We start from the raw sequence: 18,794 nt of genomic DNA on the forward strand, positions 1-18,794 counted from the left end.
GGTGCTATGGGTGCTGCATCATCTCCCATGGGGACACAGCAGTTCCGCGTGGGTGAAGCAGTGCGGATCCACCAGTGAAAGGGGTTTGTGCTTCGCAGACCCAAAGCTGAGAACCCTGTGCCCAGAACGGTGTGGGGCTCTGTGACACCCAAGGGGAGGATGCAAAGGACATCCCTTCGGTATCTCTGTAGCCACCCCTTGGGGCATGGTGTATTCAGACATCCCTGGCAGTTCCAACCACATCCACAAACCACTCACAGGGCGGAGACAATAGGTGCAAATCACAGCCTGAACAGGTACTTGGGGAACTCTCTTGGTTTCCCTCTGAAGCCAGGCTCACCGCGCGTTTCTGTGGGTCTGGGGACGATGAGCACTGCCTCTGCGAGGGGCCCAGCGGGTGGCCCGGGGGATGCACCGCTCCGGGGCTGCAGAGCCCTCTCCGGGGGCAGCGGCAGAGCGGGCATCCCCGGCGCGGCCGCAGGAGGACAGCAGAGACAGCGCCGGCACCGCTGCGGGCCCGCGGAGCTTCGCCTGCAGGGGCACAGGCGAGCTTCTAGCGGCTTGAAGATAGGGATGTAACATAAATGCGGTCTCCGTACTCCAGAACGTTGCTGGTGCTCTGCTGATGGGCTCCATGGCAGCGTCTCTGTGCTTGGATTCCTCCGGTCCTGCCCACCTCCACCCTCCGAAATAATAACCTGAGCATCATATTCCTATTGCATATTGCTCAGTCTGGATATTTTCTGACTATTTAAATTCTCAGAGGATTTTGTGAGGTTATTTCAGAGTTGAAACACATCTCCTATGTAATATAAGGGGTGGGAATTTAAAGGGAGCGCATTGGCCATCTGAACTTCTGAGTATTTAAAGCTGAAAACCTGAGTTTATGGCAGCTCTGCTTGCTGGGGTGGGCTCCAGGGTGCCAGTCAAGGTGTTTCCTGGCTCTCACTCCCCCCATTCAAGGCTCAGACAGCACTTGAGGCTTTTTCTATTTTGCTACCATGAGGAAAAGCAGAAGGAAATTTAAAAGAGTAAAGAGCAGTTTTCAAATGACAAAGCAACAGCAATGCCTGGATTTAAAGAAATCAGTAAGAAGTCATCTCAGAAAGAAGTCATCTCAGAAAAGACCTGGGATTTAACAACCTGAGAAACACAATAAGGTTACTGAGAAGAGACCCACCTTTACTTGCTGTTTCAAATCATACAACAGGCGTGTGTGCTATAAAAGGTCCCTGCCTCCTATAGCCTGCTTATAGCCAAAGAGAAGACTTAGTCCTACCCCCAGCCACCTTTTCTAAAATGGGACTTTCTGCTTTGTAAGCAATGACATTTACCTTCTCAACTCCTATTAATCAGAGAATGCCCTTGCACATCTGTGGGCCAGGAAAGCAGGTGGTGGGGATCAGCCCCATAGCTCAGGTGGAGCAGCTCTGGGTGATGCCCTATATCAGCAGAAGGGTAGGGGCTCCTAAACTTTTCTTGCCTTGCTGTAGCACCTGGAGATGAAGCTGTCTTGCTTCTCAGATGGCAGTCTGGGAGAGGACGCATACCAGAGCTGCCTTCGGCTCTGCCACATTGCTTATTTTCCATCCCTTCTGCCGGTGAATGTGGTGTATGAACTCGGGCTAAGCCTGATACTGCTGTAAGCAGAAGAACCAATCCCAAGGAATGTTTTGTCCTGGGGAAGGGGGCTTGTCCTGGTTCTCCATGTCCCAGGAATTCCTGGTAAGCTCAGTGCTGTGGATTGCTTACTTGCTTTTCTTTGAAATTTCCAGACAGGGGGATTTGCCTTTCCTCGTGGGGCTAAAATAGGCTGGTGAGGGATACAGGACAGCCAAAACCAGGGACTATGTAGCTGAGTAATAGCCTATAAGAAGACCAGCTTGGGCTAAGAATAGAAGAGGGTATTAAAGTTGGATGGTATGCGGAGGATTTCTGTAGGCATGTGCCAGGGCTGTATGTGGGGAAACAGAGGGGCTGTCTCTGGATCGCAGTATAAGTGATTACTGACCTTGTGGCACTAGTGAAATTGCTATAAGAGCTGCCAGAGCAGATCCCTGACCTCCACTTGGATTTCTGGTCCCTTGTTTAAAAAGAATAAATCCCAGATCTCTGGGACTGTGATCCTGTCAGCAGAGAAACTCTAACTCTGCACTAGGTTGCCAGCTCTGGTGGTCTTGTTTCTCAATGGTATGGAACGGTCTGGGGTTTGGGTTTTTTAAGGGATTTGAGCTTGACTATGCACCCAAACCAGTCAATAAAATGAGATCCAGGCCTGGCTTTTGCTGGGACAGCGATCAGTCTGCTCCAAGCAGCTTTGGGCATGCATGGCTTGCCAGGGGAAGAGCTGCATTGACAGGGTCACTTTGCTGCAGTGAGGACAAGACTTCACAAGCTTCCCAAGGAAATGCATCAAGATTTATGGGTTGTGCTGCTTGGGTACTGGCAACTCATCTTTGGGCTTCATGTGAGGAAATGCACATACTGGGGAGAGGCCTTCTCACCCACATTTGACAAGCTGAACCCAGCCAATGTGTTGTGCAGCTGGAAACTTTAGGAGCAAGAGGGTTTCTTGCTCTAGATCAGACACTTGGCCTGTTCTCCTCTGTCAGAACAAGTAGAAGGTTTGGGAGGGAAGCACACGCGATGATTGTGGAAGCCTGTTTGTATGCAATCCCTTCACTAAATTTCAAAGGGTACAAATGCCCTATTTTGCTTCCCAACTCATCTGTACTACAGAAATAGCCAAATATTCCCTGTGGAGTAGGGCAGGGAGCTTGGGCGGTTACAGGGCAACCAAGAGACAGCATCTCCTTCCTCTTCCCAGCCTGAGAAATTGATAGTTCTTCTGGATCTAATGCTAACTTTGTCTGGGGAATAGAAAATGATGGTGTTGAGTGGTCTTCATGTGGCAATTATCCATCATCATCTTAAAGCACCATGGCCACCTCGCATCTGCAACTCCTCTGCTCCTGGGGACTCACCCTGCTACTCCGCATTTACTTGGATGACAGCTAAGCACTGCACGCATCAACTCCTGGGCGTCAGCAAGGAGGCAGCGCTGTGGGATGGGTTTGCTTGTTTCCAAAGTTGCCAGGTAATGGATCGACTGTGCCAATGAGGGCCTGTTGTGACGAAGCTCCTGCCTTGAAGCCCTGCCTCTGAGCAGAGCTCACAGGGAGGGGTTCCACACAAGCCATGGTAACAGTTTGCCCCACTTACGTGCATTGCTGTGCTTGAACTTATCTGAAATGTCACTGCTAATGCTCAACCCAGCTTCTTAACTGCTCTGATTTCCTGAGCATGCAGAAGCAAAGGGATCAGTGTTTTACGGCAATTACATGCTTTCACCCTCCCTTTTCCTGCTGCTGTGTGCATCCTCCTTTTTTCCCCATGAAGTTCTCATTCCTTATTGCAAGAATGCACAGGTCTGGCTGATTGATGGTCTGAAACTGACGGTCTCTTAGGAAAGAAGATCCTGGAGCTCTGCTGGCACCGGTGGTTAGAGAACTTCTCATGTCTCTGTATAACCGATGACCACCACTTATTAAAGGATAATATGACCTCAGCCCGGGGTCAGGAGGACCAGAAATACCACATCATATTTGGTGAATCTCTGATAGTCTCACCTAGGAATATGGAGTGACCTGGGAACGCATATGGAAGGGAGAGATTTGCGTGGTGGGGTTTGACAGATGTCTGTGGTGCTGCTTTAAAACGTGTCCAAATGTGTCTGCTGGGCAGCAGCAGAGTTCCCAGGCTGCAATGAATGTGTGTGTAGAAGACCATGTAAAAGAGCGGAGCTGTAACTCTGGATGCTCAACTGGCTCTTTCTCCTGAGGTACCCCTGCGAGCAAGTGAATTCCTGCTTTTCTCAGCCCTGTGCTTCAGAGTGGTAAGATATTTGACTTCCCAGAGAGGAGAGAGCACTTCTAGTACTCGGCAAGAGGTTGCACAGCTCCCATACCTGATCTCCTTCCTTCTGCCATGGGGAATGTGGGGGGGGGGGAACATCCTTGTCATGTGGGTGCAGCTTGCAGTAGGTCTCATCCAGAAACAGGACATGGATCCTATCCTAGTCTCATAAAAAGCACAATGCCTTGCGTAGGCTGCTCTGTCTTCTACTGAAAAAGGGAGAGCTGACTTGTCAGGAATGCAATTCTTTCATCTGTTGGCTCTGGAAGGCTTTCATTATCATGTACAACCGAGACAAACAAGTGAGATCAGAAACCCCCTAAGTAAAAGCCATGCTCAGGTGAGTAAAGCTTTGCAGGGCCAATGCTAATCCTTCTCTGCAAAACACACACCAAACACTTGAACCTCCTGCATTTATAGGAATGAAGTCATGTCCCTACTGGCCTCCATCTCCTTTGGGGGTACTGAAGGGCCTTACCTCCCAAAGCTCTCCTCCCTGTAAGCCTGCCAGGGAGCAAGCCGGTGGCTGCCCTAGGAAGCCTGTCTCTAAATAGTTTCATTCTGGCAGCATGAGGTAGTGGAGCCTGATTGTTATTCTTAACCCTTGGGTCAAGTAAGGTAGCAGTGACGTAATGGAAGAACTTCACTCCCCACACTCTGTCACAGCAGCTCTAAAGTATCATCAATCAGCTGCCCCACTGTGACCTGCACTGGGACTTGGGTTGTTCTGTTTGCTGCGAAGGAGGATGGCCCCAGTGCCTCTCTTCCACTGGCATAAGCTGTTTGTCATTAGCAACATGAAAAGTTCTTCTCTATGCTGTCAAAGGCAATCTGTTTATTTACTGTTGTCCACCCTGCTGGGAGCCAGTGCAGGCTTCCTTGCCTCCCATGCTACCATAAGTGCAGGGCTTTGTGCTTCACCCTGTTTTACCAGTCCCTTTGGTGTGGACAGGATGAGGTGACTGCAGATGCATGAGCCAGCACCTCTACAGATCCTGGGCAAAGCCATTCCAGGGATAATGCCTCTCCTTCCATGGGTATCTGAAGACTGACACAGGCTGACTCAGCAAGTGCTTGCCAGGAAATGTTGATCCCTTAGTAATTCCTGTCTCCTTGGGCCCCAACAGGAGGCTGCCGAGTGATATGGGCTTGAGAAATATCTGAAGGGGCTACTTTACTATCTCCTAAGAAGTATCCCTCTCTGCTGAGCTCCCAAAGTATAACAAGTGCACTAATGCTATTGTGAGCCTTGCAAATGCAATTTAGGTGTGGAGTTTTAACTCAACTCTGCTTTCTGCTTCTATGTTGCTAAGGTGAGCAAACAAATACCAACAGACTCCACCAGAAGGCATAGCTGTGGGACTGTCTGCTTGTCCTTGTAATGTACATTTGTTTATGTGTGTGTTATCTCCAGCTCTGTTTGGACACTGCAGGTGTGCCCAGTGGAGCTGCTGGGGCTGCAGATAGCAGAGAGAAAGTGCAGGATTGTTCTCTGCCTGGCGTGATGCCTCACCTCACTTGAACCCGGTTTCTAAAGTCTATTGGCATAGATGGATGTGAAGAGCCCTGATGAATGTTAGGGAATAATTCAAACATGTATCGGTGAATACCCATCATAGCAGCAACCTTTTGAAGGCTGTTGTTTCGGGTTGCTGTTCCCAGTGCTGCAGAAGAGCAGTTTGTGCAGTTGCTGTGATGGGTTGAGCCCATGTTTATGGGCAGAGCAGCAAAGACAGTTTTGCTATTGGACTCTCCTTCACTTCTTCCTTCTTGAAGCCAGGAGTGCAGAACAGATGTTTATTTTAATAAACAACAAAAGCTTATTTATTTTAATAAGCAACAAAAACTTGAATGCAGTATTTAGCAAACCATGCTGATTTAGGGCAGGGTGAACAGAAGGAGAAATATTAGGAGTTAAATGTAATTGTACCTTTTATATTGATTACAAGTTATGTCAGTAGGGACTTGTATTCTCCATTAGAGACAAGCAGCCCCTTGTGGCTGCTAGTGAAGTCCAGCACCAGGAGGGAGGGTGGAGCAGCATCCAGCTGGGGAGACAGTGCCTTTGCTGGTGCTCCTTTTCTCAGTCCTTGTCCCCTGTGTGAGTGCAGGTCACTGGTCACTAACCTGTGTGGTGGGTGTTTGACTTAATAGCTGTCTTCTGAACCCTTTGCTCAGTGCTCTCGCACTTCCCTCCTTGGGCCGGGAGCTGTTTGTTTTTCCACAGGGTGTTTAAATTGCACCAGTGCTATCAGTGAAACCAGGTCTGTTCACAGCCTCTTGGTCTGCAGGTGGTGGAGGTCTCTGATCTCCTGCTCCTGTGCTTTTTGAAGATGGAGAAACATCTTGCACGAGTTTCCAGCACCAAACACAAGGCTACCACACCGTAACTACTTGTAAAGACAAACTAGCCCTACAGCAGCAGTGCTGCATATTTGGACTCATAGCAGATGTAAAAAGGGGGTTAGGGTGGACAACAGCTCTGTGGTCATGCAGCTGGGATCATTGAGCTTTCCAGTGGTTCTACCCTTGCTCTGAAATAACAACAGGAAAATACCACTGATTTTAAGAGTGGTGTTTGCCTGGTTAATGCTTTGCTCTGGTCAAGTGGGATGAGACGAGGCTGGAGCAGTTTTGAGGAAGGTCTAGGTTTGGACCACATGGATTTTTGCTTGGATGTGGAGTCTTTTGGTGGCTAGTTCAGTTCTGCTCATACCCCCACAGGCAGAGGATTTACCCAGTGGAGTTTCTGCCCTGTGCTGCTCTTCATGATCAACAACCATCCTCGTTCTATACCCTGACAGGGCTCCAGAAACCAACTTGTCCTGTCTTGGTAAAATTACCTGTGCTGGCGCTCCAGCCCTGTGAATGCGGGCACAGCTCTGGGAACAGCATCTGCCTTTCCTGCTTGCTGGATCTGGCTCATACCCAGCTCTGTCTCTATTGCTTCTCCCATCCTAGCAAAAACAAATGCAATCTGCTCGTGTGTATGGTGCAAAAGCCCTGCCAGGAACAAAAAGAAGTTCAAATATTTGTGTTGGGCTGTTAATCTTTCCATTCAGGCGATAAATGACAGGCTTCAACAGAGTCTTTTGGTGCAGAGTGTAGGATTTCCACCGTACTGGCTCCAGCTTCGCATCTGCACCAAGATGAAACACCTACGATTAACAGCTGGGTTTTAATTCGGGGAAAAATGACTGAGGGTAATAGAAATATGGTCTTAAAAATCAGACCTTCCCTGTGTCTAGTGAGAAGTGTCTGGTCTTTGTCGCAGTTTCACATAGAACAGCATTTTCACCATATACTTCACCATGAAGCAGTGTTACTGATGACTGTCCTAGTGCCTGGGATGCAAGCTGTCAGTCTGCATGCAAACATTTCAGAGCTGTCTTTCTTTGGAAGATCCCAAGCTCAAAGCCATGTTGAGACCTGAGTTTCTCTAGGACTGGAGCTCTTACTTCCATTTGGCTGAGCTGGTCAATGAGCCAAAGATGCTTGTTAATAAAATCATGAATTTCTGATCTCTACTTTTCAGTATCTGGGAAGCTGCTGTGCTTTAATACTCGATAAACCCAGAATGGTGAGCCAGCCTCAGGTATGAGCTAGGTCAGAAAGCAAGCTGGTTCAGTGTCACTGGGCCTGTTCAAAACTTGGGGGATAAAGACAGGAAAGGCATAATCCATCCTTGTGGGATTTCACATGCCAACATGCCAGATCAGCAGCAAAGCACTGCAGGGAATACAACCATCCAACACTGGCTACAGCAATACAGAAATGTAGGTTAAATTCTGTTTTAACAAAGGACAAGGTAATCAGCTGTTAGGGAAATGACTGAATTTCTCTGTCATACTGAAACAGATGTTACACAAGGTACTCATGAGTTGAATGCAATTCAAAGCAAAATCCCAACGAAGCCCTTGCTGCTCTGTATTGTGGGGTCTGCCTGGCTCTGTGCAACTCTCAGTGTTAGTTGCAGGGATAGTGGATGTTTCTGCTCTGGGGTACTTCACCTGGCTCAGTTCAGAGGGATAGGCATGATGTGCTGATGGCACTTGGGCTGCAAAATGAACTGGGAATGTCTCCGGGGTGTTTTTGGTAGGATATACAAGCAGGTTTTTGCCAGTTCTTGTGAAAGATGATGTAATCTGTGGCAAGGCTTGATCTCTAACCAGATGGTGTTTCTTTTTCTTTTTTCTCCCCACCCCCTTTCGTGTCTTTTGCTGTATTCCTTTGGATCTCCCACCAGGCCCAGACAGCCACAGTGCTGGCAACCTTTCCTAGCATCAGTCTGGACTAGATAATTACCTGTGCTTAACAAAAAGGCCGAGCTTAACAAATTCTGATTGCCTTCTCAAGTTAATTTGGTATTTTCCATTAGTCCCACCATGAATTTTCTGGCTCAGAAATTCCTTATCAGGAATTCATTAGCCTTGAAACTTAAAGGACTGACTCTTTAGGCTTAAATACTGTCTATAATTACCTTCTCTTTGTGCTGTACTGTGGCAGATGTCTCTAGCGTTTCACTTTACACAGTAAGCAATGAAGCTATCTTTAGTTCAGGTAACTGAAAAGCTATCGAATACCCCAAAAGCTTCAGCAAAATAACAGTGTCAGAGATGAGGCTTTTTCTGGCTTCCTTTTTTGACCTATTCATTATATGCGACGGATACAAGCAGCACTGTTTGAATCTGCTTCAGCTGCTGTCCATATTTCCTAAAAAGATCCATTTTAGCAGTCTCTTTAGGCTTTCTCCTTCTTACTTAGGTAATTTCTGAAATCATGTAAGAGCTGAGGAATCTCTCAGTAGCTTGCTTTTCTAAGTACTTTGTCCTAATTTGCTTCTAGGCCCAGCCTGACACTTAATAGATGTGCCTATTGGGGCTGTAATAAAAGCATGTATTAAAATGTAGATATCCCAGGCAAAGAGTAGAAGGTGGGTAGACACTATATAGTCCACATTAGAAATGCCTAAATCAATTTATTAGCATAGCCTGACCTTAATGTTCATCGACTGACACCTTTGAGGAGGGGCTAGCAAAGGGCTAAATCCTTTATTGCCCTTTGGTCTTTAGCACTGGCAGTGGATAGAGGCCAAAGACACAAGGACATAAATGGATTTCCTTTTTCAAGATAAACATAGGCTTAAAAAAACCCTTGCAGAGGCTATGTATACATCATTGTCTGCTTAAAAACAATTGATAACAGTTCTTGCAATCAGCACAAGGAGTACTGCTGGAAACTTTCTGGGAAACATATACACAGCAAACCTGTCAGTGAGCTGCATGATAAGAAGCATTGCACTTCAATGAAGATAGTGGGTAAACAGTGAAGAGGCTTTGGTTTCTTGGATAACGGGAGGAAGAAAAAAAAGCAGGCATTATGTAAGTCAGCAGCATATAAGCCAGTCATTTTGTGTAGTTACAGAATAGATTTAATGCTGGCTTTAATCATAGTACATTGTGATCCTGGAACATTTTAATTACTTATGTTCTCCTGAAATTTTTCATCTTTTCTCCCTTGCTAGAAGTAATCAGGCAGGTATTCTGGCAGCCTTGTAGTCTATCAGCCCAGTGGTTCTTCATTCCCACTTGCAACCTCTCATGCCCCACTGGGGAGCCATTTGTATTGAAATAGCCAAACATTGGCAAGTCTAATCTTACAAGCTAAACAGCCGGCAAGAGCTTTGCTAAAGAAAAGCAGTGAATGGCTAGCCTAAATCCAGAACATGGTGTACTACTCGGGACCTGCCAGCAGAGATCTTAAATAACTCACTGCTGCTGCAATGCATAGTGATGCCTTTACATGGCTGATGTCGTGCTGATAGCCAGGGTTGGGCAGGATGTTTCCTGTGGGATGCAGACAGCATGTGCCTCCTCTGTATCATGAGGAAACTGGCTAAACAATTATAAGGATGACACTCAATTCATTGTGTAGCAACAGTTCCTCTATGATTCAGATAAGAGCACACTTATGTTAAAATGGTATCATTTGCTCCAGGGCCTGTTTGTGCATGGTCTTTCTAACTGAATCCAACCACAAGGAATTTCTCTGCTCAAATTAAGCAGGTCAGTTTGACATGGGTGGCAACTCTTATCCCCAGTGACAGTGCTGACTTGAAGTGCCTGATAATGTTTGTGTTTTGATTGTTTCTGGTATATTTTCTTTCTCGTCTTGTTTCTGGTACATTTCTCTTTGTATATATTTCTTTAAATGCTCTTGGGGCATCCTGCTCACTATAAGGAAAAACTAAATCTCCTATATACAAAGACCTAATCCTCCCAGGTCTCACTCACATGCAATGATCAGAATGAATATGCACACATGAGAGAAAATGAGTGTGCATCTTGCTATGGCTATTCTTCCTACTAATGTACAATGGCTCTTTCTGTGTCAGAGTCACAGGGATAGGTCTTCTGTGCCTTACGTGACAGTTTGTACCTATACAGGTATTGGCAGATTTCTTTTTATCATGGCCTTACTTCAGTGTCCTGTGACACATTAAACTGATGCCACAGTGGTTACACACGTCTTTCAAGCTGATTCTCTTCCTAAGCATGTTGGCTGGCATTAGCCAGCTCCTCCACTGGCACAAGTCAATATAATTGGAATTGTTTCATTTGGCTGAGGCTCTAGGCTCCTATACAAGTGCCACATTACATTGAGAATGGGGTACTATGAAGTGCTTGGATTTTTTCGTGAAAGACACTATATTAGCTTCGAAGATTAAGACTGTTGACTGAAAAATCTGATTCTCAGTGTAAACCCTGAGATCTGAAAGAAGTCATGCCAAGCAAATCCTAGTCTTATAAACCACAGAGTAATGCCATCAAAAAATAAACAAGTTCTCTTAAATAGTTCCAGTGTTCCTCTTTCCCCTGGATGCCATTTAAACTGTTCTTCTGCCTACTTTTAATCTTTATCATATATAGTATATAGCTTCTGAAGGAGAAAAGCTCTAACTTATCAGTATTGTTGGAATGATAAAATATGTTATTTAAACCAAACTAACTGTGGTGTTTTAAATGCAAAAGCTATCATATTGCTCCCTAGGCTTAGGTCTGTAATATTATGTCTATACAAGAGAATTCAAACAGGCCATTAGGATCCCAGATAGGGTAAGGGTCAAGCTGAGACTGAATGCCAAATCAAAAATACGTTCTGTATTTCTGTGAGACTTACTACCCTGTAAGTCTCACAGTGGATGAGCTTTCCACTGCCAATCCCTTTGTATTCCTCTGGAACTTATACCTGTTTAACCAGCAGCATCCCAGGCCTATCTGTAGATACACTGCAATTGATCACTGTGTCCCCACAATATTTAACATATTTAATCCTCTACTCTGCAATTCCACTCATCCTATTTAACAGATAGAATAGAGGTTAGAGAGGTTTGACTGCACTATTTACTTTACCAGCATGATTATCTTGTTGCAGATGTGCCCAGAGCTTCCCAGGAAATTAATTGCAAAGCAGGGAGCATGAATGCACCCAGGACTTTGGAAATGTATGCTCAGGCTTGCCTTCCCTGCCCTGTCCGTGGGGTTAGGCTGTTCTTGTTAGTGTTAAGTAAGTGCATAACAGTTTGGCAGAAGGGGAGACAGCTAACCTTGTGTACTGTATTTTATCTTGTGGTCCATTAATGGCTATATTCTTGTTTCCACGTATTTGAGATTGTTTATTTGCACTAGAATGGAAGGGAGCTGCATTTAAATATAAGTTAGTATTAATGCTGTGTTGCATGTGGTCATGCTTTCTGTAACTGGATTGTATTAATGTTGCTATTCAAGCCTCGAAGCTGCAAAAAGTGTCCCATCCTAATGACACAACCTCAGCTGAGGTCCCTTGGTAATAAGTGAGTGGATAAAACTCTTCCTTACAAGTTTCTCAAGAGTCAGAGGATGTTGGTATTCTGCTTATTATGCCATATTAATTTTAAAAGGCTTTTGTCAAACAGCAGCCCAATAGCTTTTCTTCCCTCTGGGTTTTGTTAGGTTAATACATGAGTCATGGAATATTTGACTACAATATCATGGGAAAGCTCCATAGCCCTCATAGTTCTGGATGATCTTGCTGTCTGGTACTGGCAGGCCAGGTGTCTTCCCAATGCATGGATATACATTTTAGAGTGTCAATAAGAACAAAATCATTTAGTGGGAAATGTTAGAGTTAACCTGGCTTATTAGCAGAACAACTCTCACAGCTTGTACCTAGCCTGGGGAAAGCATTAGCTATTGACAGAGAATTCCTAAATCAGGATTAGTCTTTTTTTCTTGCTTTCATTTGGATATTTATTTTTATTAGTTGATTGTACCTGGTTGCATTTGACAAATGGCAAATGACAAGTGCTGAGATGTACATTTCTGATCTTTAATTGGATGTAATCATTACCGCATTAGTCAATACCAAATTCAAAAAATAGTACAGAAATAATTATGAGAAATTAGGTCTACAAAGACCTTGCCATTCACACATATGAGGGAAGAGACAGCAATCTAGTGGACTTAAGTACCTAAATACCTCTCAGAAATGCATCTCTGGTTTAACAGGAACAGCTAGAGACCTCCAGTCCCAGCCAAGTGCTTCACATTAACTGCATTTCTGGGCAATGCTATGCGAATTCATTGTCCAGAAAGCTCAGATGTGCAAAAAAGAAAGAAATGAAAAAAAACCAGCTTAAAAATAACTCTTATTTCATTATGTCCTTGCCATTAGGTCTTCCTTTTTGCTGTGGGGCAACAAATGCTGGGGTACAGATATCAGTGGGTCTCACATCTTAGCAGATCAGCATTGTGTTGTGGTGGTGGCTTTTTCCATGTTTTTGAAAGCACTAAATATTAAATCTCTTCTGATGCAACGCTGAAAACTTTTTTCCCATGCCACTCATTGCTTCAGGCTTCTGTGCTGCAGAATCGTCCCTCTGGTTTCCTAGAAATGTACAAGGACGAGGGATCATTGCTTTGGCGTGTTGCAACACGGATACAGATCCCAGCTGCTCGCTGCTGCACACAGCAATGTCCAGGCTCACTGCACGGTGCATCTGTGCCAAATCTTACATTTCTGTGAGGCAGCTTGTCCTTGTCAACTGGCTGATAACAAGTCCAGAGGAAGAGCCTCAGGGATTTTCCCCCCTCCCGCAAAGAGATCTTTGTGTTTGTAGGAGTGGGACTAGGATGATAACTTCCAAAGCCTGAGGTAGGAGTAACCGCTCATCTTGGGCTTTTAGGGAGAGGAACTCTCAGCCCCTGCCCAAAACCGGAACACTGAAAAGAAACCACGGAAAAGGGGATGATATAGCTTGCTTGTCCAAGGCCACAGTTTGACCTTGTCTGTCTCATTCCAGATGCTTACCCAACCTGTCCCAGAAAGGCTCCAGCAGTGACAGTGCTCTGCTGCCCAGGAAGCCTGCTCCCCTCCCGAACCCATCAGTGGGGGACAAATATCTCTTCATTGCTACTGAAACTCATTATGTCTTGTCCTATCTCCTGTGGATATTCCTCACTGTTACAGCTGTTATTTACATGTGGCTGTAAATAAAGGAAACTATAATTTCTGCCCTGGCTTTACAAGGAATGAGTAAAGCTCTGACTGGACCAATGCCTACTTGAAATGGTATATGCCACTGGTCTACTTGAAAACACAGACACCTCCAAGCCAGTTAGTCATAAAGAGGAAAGTTTCATTAACAGTCCCTTCACAAGGTGAAGCTGAAAGCTTGCTGGAAGCAGTCAGCCACCCCAACTGAGTTGGTTCCAGGTATGGGGTGCTCCTGGCCATGCCTCCCCTCCCCAGGGGCAGCAGTGCTGATGCACTAAACCCCAGAAAGAGCTCTGATGCAAAGAAAATGCCTGGGAATCCCATTTTTAAGCTGCTGCAGGTCTTGGACTTCCCACATTCATGACCAAGAGGATGAAGTGTCTGTTTCTGTAAGCCTGAGCACTTCTGTGGCTCTTTGCTGTAATTGAGCAGGGAAAGGGTGTTAAACCTGCTCTCAGATGGGCAGGTTTTGGAGCAGGAAGAACAAGGAGGCCTCTGATTCATAACAGGATAGATACAGGCTTCTCTGGGAAGTCACTGCTGCTTTCTACTATTTTAGCTTTCATAGGTGGTTTTTGCCTTAATGCTGTTTTTAAGAAGGGCAAAGACACCTGAGGTGATAAATGTGACTTCACTGTCCACCTGCACTGCTTTGGAAGGACTTTCTTGGGCTGAAAGGCTCTTTCTGACCATGATTTTCAGCTGTCTCCTGGAGAAGGAGGTGGCCCTTAAACCTGGAGGTTTCCCTTGTATGAGTCATGCCCTCTCTTCACCCCATGTTGGCCCTGCCCTATCTGGAGAGAAGCCGAGGCTGAAGGCTGAGCAACCACCTTCTGGCCTCCTAAATATATGACTTCATAGATGTGAAAGATAAGGGATGTGACACTCCTACTCTTCCTCCTGCTGTGAGGTGAGTGGTTATTTTTAACACAGAGGTCACCAAAGCAAGGGCTAGTGCTGAACCATGTTGGAACTGCTGCAGTAGATCCTGTTGACCTGAGTGGGCATTGGAGAGGGTCCCAGAGGACCTGGGTGCAGGCTAAAGTGAGGCCCACGTCCACTCCCAACAAACCTTGGCGTCACCAGGACTGATATGAGCAGCTCCACAGATGGACCAAAGTGCGTGTGCAGATGTGAAGGGAGGTTGAGGGTGGCAAGTGTGGGTCTGTTCTCACGCAGGACAGAGATGACAGCTTGTAAGGAACTGCATGATGATACCTGCTGATTTATGGACAAGCACTATTCGTTCTGGCAAGAAATAGCTTCCAATTAGCCCGAAAACAGACTGCTCTGGGTGGAGATTCACAGACTATCTTATTTATTGGCAAGCCTCACTGTATGCAAGCCTCACTCAATCAGCTGCTTGATAGGCAGGTTGGGTAATGGTCCTTGATGTGAGTACTAACAGATTTGAACACTGAGTACAGCCTTTAGTGCCCAGAGCCCTCCGCCAGTGGCTGAAATGCATCTGATATTAAAGTGCAAGGGGAACCTAGAGAGCCCCCTGCCAGAGCACCTTGCTGAGTGTGTTAAAATGCTGCCTTCAGTAATTCATAGAATCTGTTCAGTGAGTTGGTGTATATGTGAGGGGAGGGGGGATTAAAATATCTCAGACCTGGCCTGCCAGAATAATTCAGTGCCTAGTTAAATCTCTCAACAGTATTAATCAATAAAAGGCCCACAGAGTACATAAATCAGAATTTAATATGACAGGGCTATGGAAGTGCATGAAAAGCAATTCTTCCTCTCCTGTGTGTGATGCTAGGTGCCATACTGCTCCAGCAACTGGTATTTGAATAACCTCATTGCTCCAGTTGTTCAAACATCCCGTCCTTCCAGCTCTGTTATCCCATGTTTAGATGTCACCTATATGTCTTTGATTCAGCTGTGCATGAGACAGAGAGAGCAGTTGGCTGTGAAAGCTTGTAAATTGAGTGTCTCTAGTTTCACTGATCAAGAGATGATGTCATGAGTGGAGGATCACTCCCTTTCTAAGATAAAAGCATTTTACCAGAGTTGGAATGCTGTTTCTGCAGATCCCTGGTGTGATATGAACAAATACTCTTGACATAACTTACACCATTGTTGTAAATTTACAGATGTTTTCAGGGCTCCAAATTAATCTACTCATTCAGCCTCTCCAGGAATGCAACACAACATGGCTGTGTTCAAAACTCACTTATCCTGGTACGACTTTGGTGCAGTTCTACTGTAATCTGTGTCTTACCCTTACTGTAACTGAGCCAGAGTCTAACCTACTAACAGACATCTGAAATGGGTATGATTAAAAGATGTAATTTTAATTTTCCATTAAATTCAGCCTTCAGCTTGCTTTCTGTTCATTAACGCTAGGCTAATATTTACTGTTACCTTTTACAGATATTTGTAGACCTTCCACATTTTTCTTCCACTGAACTGATTTTCAGCCAAACACTGCATATTCAGTTCCTTCACTCCTTCCTGATGAATCTGGCAAAAATTCCAGCATTCAGGTTAGTGTTGGCTCTGCCCAGATTCTGGTGATTATGCTCAGCTATTAGGATGTTTGTGGAAAGCGGATGTGTAACTGTCTTAACACGTCTGAATTTTAACCAGATTTTAATCCACATGAAAACAGTGTCTGCTTTCCATCCAGGTGCACTCTGAAACTAAGCCATACCTGATCTTTCCTCCTGTGCTGCTCCATCCATCTCTTTTGACAGTGAAGTACCCAGAAAAAGTTTCAAGCATCCATTTCTGTGAAGAAAATTAATTACCCAGCAGCAGCAGCACTACTTATGACTACATACCTACCACTGCAGTACAGTTCGTGTTAAAGCTTATCTTCAAGCTTAAGCACTCATTCAATGCAAAGAGGAGATATGCGGCCAATTATAAGGCTCAGTCCATGTGCAGTAAACCTGCTCAGTCACATCTTGCTCATGTGCCCAAGCCTCATAGTTTGGCATTTCCCTTCCTCCAGAAACACTTACTTGTTTTCCTGGCCCTTACTCTGGGAGGCAAATGCTGTTATATAAAGATTACACAGGAGGGCCTTGGAGATTCCCTCTGCATTGAGCAGAACTTTGATTTCAAAACAGAGATACATGGCAAGGGAAAGAACATGTTCTTTGTGATTGTATCTGGCCAAGGGTTCCTCCACACCTTGTAGATACAAGTGGTTCAACTTCATGGGTGGCCGCTCTGAGGCTTCTGATCTCTCATTGTATGGTGTGGGGAACAGTGGGACGGAGTTGCTGAACTAGAAAAGCAGAAACATTAGGATCTTGGGAAAGACAACATTCTGGCGCACAGAAGATGCTTGTAGTAGGTACCTAGAACAGTCTAGAAACGCATCAAGAAACATGTCACACATCTGCCACTGGTTCTTTAGGACCTGAGAACATGGGTCTTTACTATATAGGATCAAATGTAAAATGTCACTTGGCACAGAAGACATGGTCATATGGATATGTCTTGCTCTTTGGGGATCGGGGGGCTAAAGTCTCACATAAGAGTCCACAGAAGCTCTGATACCTACAGCAAAGTACACACAGCAGCAAGCACCTGAGTATGCACCAGTCCTCCATAGCACCCACTCAGCTTCCAAGTTAGTTTTGCAGTCCAAAATTGTTGTTCCAAGTTACTGGTAAAAGAGTCAGCTTGCTTAAAACCAGTGTAGTTGTACCTACATGAGCTTTAGTCATATCTTGAGCTACTGGTTAGGTATGTACATAATTTATTTGATAGGTTGGACTATGATGAGAACAATTTAGCCCTAGATGGAAATATTTTTTCTGTCTTTATAATAAATCTTTGAGTTTGTTTGTTCTTGCATAATTCCCTCATGCTTCTGTAGCTTTATTCTACAGCACAGAGGTGGTGTCAGAGATGATAATTATATCATGCCTCTGCAGCCCAGAGGTAAGGATGGCACTCTTAGATTCCTGTAGGTAGAAACAGCCATGCTTATGACTACTGATTAAAACATGGTATTGGAAAAGAGTATCATCTGAGTCATCAGGATATCAGTTGTCTGTTGCTTTCCTTCTTGCGTGAATTAGAAAAAAGAATAAAGTTGCATTAAGTTAAAAGAAGAACTTCAAGAAAGTATTCAAAGGTTTCCCACAGTTGGGTGTACGATTATATCTTTCTCCACCCATTGTAAATCACAGCAGTAGATATTCCCTCACTCCTGTTTTGCATTAGTAAATTGAACTATATACTCTGTCCCCTCAAAGATTAATGCCTTCATCTGAGGAAGTAGTTGGATACGTGCTGGTGGTAGTACTTTCCTCATTAGCAAATGGGAGGCTGTGGGAGGAGAACAGAATTTACATGTGTTGGATGTTGGCCTAAATGTACTCACAGAATTCAGGACATCAGGGAAGAATTGATAGAGCATAAGCATTTAATTAGCAAACCACAGGAAAAAAAATTGAGGAATCCTACTTTTAATTAAAAAGCTTTTCAACCCTCTTTTGTTCCCAAACAAATGTTTTGCTAATACCATGTGTCTGCAGAGCGTACTCCAAATGCCTCAAACCTGTACTTGCTGTCAAGGGGCATTACATTTTATTAGTGGTCCTGGGGTAAGTTTTTAAATCTCTGTAGAAGTTTGAAATCTTCTCACTACTGCTACAAATGTTAAATTTAGTTCAAAGAAAGTGTCATGCCTCATGTGAGAGCATGGCATACAGCATAACTTGGTCCTGATTCTTATAGAGACCTCTGAGTACCTTCACAATTCTTATGCTACTTTGAAGTTCCACACACTCACTAGAAAGCTACCCACTGAGTCTGCTTAAAAACAAACACAGTTTGCTTAGAATAAAAATAACGTCAACAGAACAAAGAGGAGGCTGAGTTTGCCACCTGGCTCTGTATATAGCCACATGCAGAAAGCTATCTTAGAACCCACGTTTAATCAAAACCAATTGAAGTTAGACATTTTTTTTCACAACCAACAGCACATGAAGGAACAAATAAGCACACAGAGTACAGAACAAAGAACATTCATCACTGTGATATTTTGGCCTCTAAGTGAACAGCAGCCTTATCAACTTCCTCCTTTGCCCGGCACTAAGACTTGTGTTTCTGCTGTGCTAGGGAAGTAAAGGCAGAAACACCTGTGGTCACTAGAGATTTTACTGCAGCTCTTATAAGAGTACACTTGCTAACCATGGTGCTCTGGCTGCCTTCCAGTCAATACAGGGGATTTTGCCTGCTTAGAAATCATCCAAGGAACTTCAAAACATTTTCTTCACTTCCTGCCTTTAACTTTTGCAACTGTTGTTACCTGCATTAGAGGCAGCAGCTTTTAACAACTGGTAAAATAAATCCCTGGGTCTGTCATTTGGCAAGTA

Source organism: Strigops habroptila, chromosome 11 (assembly GCF_004027225.2).
Source record: "Strigops habroptila isolate Jane chromosome 11, bStrHab1.2.pri, whole genome shotgun sequence".
Classification (NCBI taxonomy): Eukaryota; Metazoa; Chordata; class Aves; order Psittaciformes; family Psittacidae; genus Strigops; species Strigops habroptila.